At 44.9% G+C, this 2,285-nt stretch overlaps 1 pseudogene; it reads right to left on the bottom strand.

The window, feature by feature from the left end:
- Nucleotides 1-1,109: 1,109 nt before the first annotated feature.
- Nucleotides 1,110-1,834, bottom strand: LOC102389928 (annotated as a pseudogene).
- Between the last annotated feature and the right edge of the window lie 451 nt (nt 1,835-2,285).

Genomic DNA, 2,285 nt, shown 5'->3' on the forward strand with positions numbered 1-2,285 from the left:
CCAGTTATGTGAGGCCTCTAGGTTAACCTTTATGGAAACTGGTGTACGTCCCTGCTAGCGTTTTTAGTCATTCTGATGCTTAGCTGCAGAAGTTCAAGCCCATATGATGCTTCATTCCCACCCCCACCCACAGCTCCATCATACTAATCATGTGACCTATGTCCTCAGTTTCCTCTTCTGTGAAATGGGAATCTAACAGAACCGACTGCACAGTGTTGTTAAGAAAATAAGTGAATGATGTATAGAAAGGCTCAGTGCAGCACCTGGCATACTGTAGGTGCTCCAAACATGCTGCTGCAGTTTTTGCCCTGCCCTCCAGGAGACAGGAGAGCATCGTGGTTAGAAGCATAGGCTGAGGAGTCAGACTGTCTGGGTGTGCAGTCTCATCTCCAGTGCTAACCACTGACAAGTTAATCAACTACTCTCTGCCTCAGTGTCCTCTCCTATGTAATGAGGATGATCATAACTGACCACCTCACAGGGTGGTTTTGTTAAAAGACCAAGTGGGATAATCCATGGAAAGTACTTAGCACCCAGTAAGTACACAGTAAGTACTTCTATTACTTCGCCAATAAAGGTCCACATAGTCAAAGCTATGGTTTTTCCAGTAGTCATGTATGGATGTGAGAGTTGGACTATAAGAAAGCTGAGTGCCGAAGAACTAATGCTTTAGAATTGTGGTGTTGGAGAAGACTCTTGAGAATCCCTTGAACTGCAAGGAGATCAAACCAGTCAATCATAAAGGAAATCAGTCCTGAATGTTCATTGGAAAGACTGATGCTGAAGCTGAAACTCCAATACTTTGGCCACCTGATGCAAAGAACTGACTCATTGGAGAAGACCCTGATGCTGGCAAAGATTGAAGGCAGGAGGAGAAGGAGACGACAGAGGATGAAATGGTTGGATGACATCACCGACTCGATGGACATGAGTTTGAGCAAGCTCTGGGAGTTGGTGATGGACAGGGAGGCCTGGCATGCTGCAGTTCATGGGGTCGCAAAAGTCAGACACGACTGAGCCACTGAACTGAACTGAACTGAACGGATTACTCCCTTACTACTCTAACCTGGAACCTTTATTTTATTTTTTTTTTTTTACTAGGCAAAGAATTTTATTTATCTTTGTCTCAAACTTTATTCTTAGGCTTCTTCAGCTTAATTAGCTGCAAAGAATGAATTGTGTATAAGCAAAAACTGAAAAGAGCTGCAGTGTCCAGGGGCTTAGGCTTAAAAATATTAGAGATCTAGATTTTATCAGATCTATAAATAAAATTTTAAAAAGCAGTCATAATATAAAATAGCAGCTCCCAGTAACTTCTTCAAGATTTATCTTCTCCAGAAGTTAACTCAATTGTTTGCTTCATTCTTGGAAGCCTCATCAAAATTCTCCACAAGATCTGGAACTTCATCATCCTCCTCTGCAGTGGCAAGCGGTGCTTTCCCATCCACAGATTGTTAGGGCAGAGCTTCAGCCAGTCTCCTTAAACTGGTCAGACTGTCTGCACCAAGTTGGTTTAAGATGCTGGGGAGCATTTCTGTCAGTTGTCTTGTCTCAGCATGGCCTGTAATGGTGAAAGTGTTTGCTGCCAGAGATGCCTGAATTTTAGGGTTGTTAAAGTGGATCACTGTTCCTTGATTTGTGAACATATTCACCTCTTCAATACCAGAGATATTGTTTACCCCTAACTTCTTTAAAGAGAACTGAAGTTTATGTCATCTGCTGTGGCTGTCCTATGAACCACCTTCTTCTTTCTGCGAGCAGTTCCTTCCCCACCGATGAGCACTTGTGCCTGCAGTTTGGAGAGTTTCTCTTGGTTCATGATAGTTTTTTTCATCTTGTTGGAGCGGAAATGGGGCCACGCGGGGGACTAGGGTTGGCACTCACGTGGTCTCTGGCAGACCAGCTGAGGTTAGGCGCACACACGCGGGGCCTCCCTCTAGCTGCCATCTTGCATCCCCGCGTGACCTGCAACCTTTAAAGACAAAGCAGCTTCCAGTTGAGCTTTGTGCAAAATGTCACAAACCAACACCCTGCTGCAAGTCACTCACCCAGTAGCATTGTTCCTCTATTCACCCTGTGGTTTATTTCTTTTTTATCTATGTCAGGTTTCAGTTGCATCATGCGGCATCTTTCACTGGGGCACACACTCTCCAGTTGTGGCACACAGGCTTACTTGCTCCGTGAGATTCCATGACACAGAGGATCTTAGTTCCCCCACTAGGGATCAAACCCGCATCTCCTGCATTGCAAGGTGGCTTCCTAACCACTGGACCACCAGGGAATTC

Source organism: Bubalus bubalis, chromosome 15 (assembly GCF_019923935.1).
Source record: "Bubalus bubalis isolate 160015118507 breed Murrah chromosome 15, NDDB_SH_1, whole genome shotgun sequence".
NCBI classification, from domain to species: domain Eukaryota; kingdom Metazoa; phylum Chordata; class Mammalia; order Artiodactyla; family Bovidae; genus Bubalus; species Bubalus bubalis.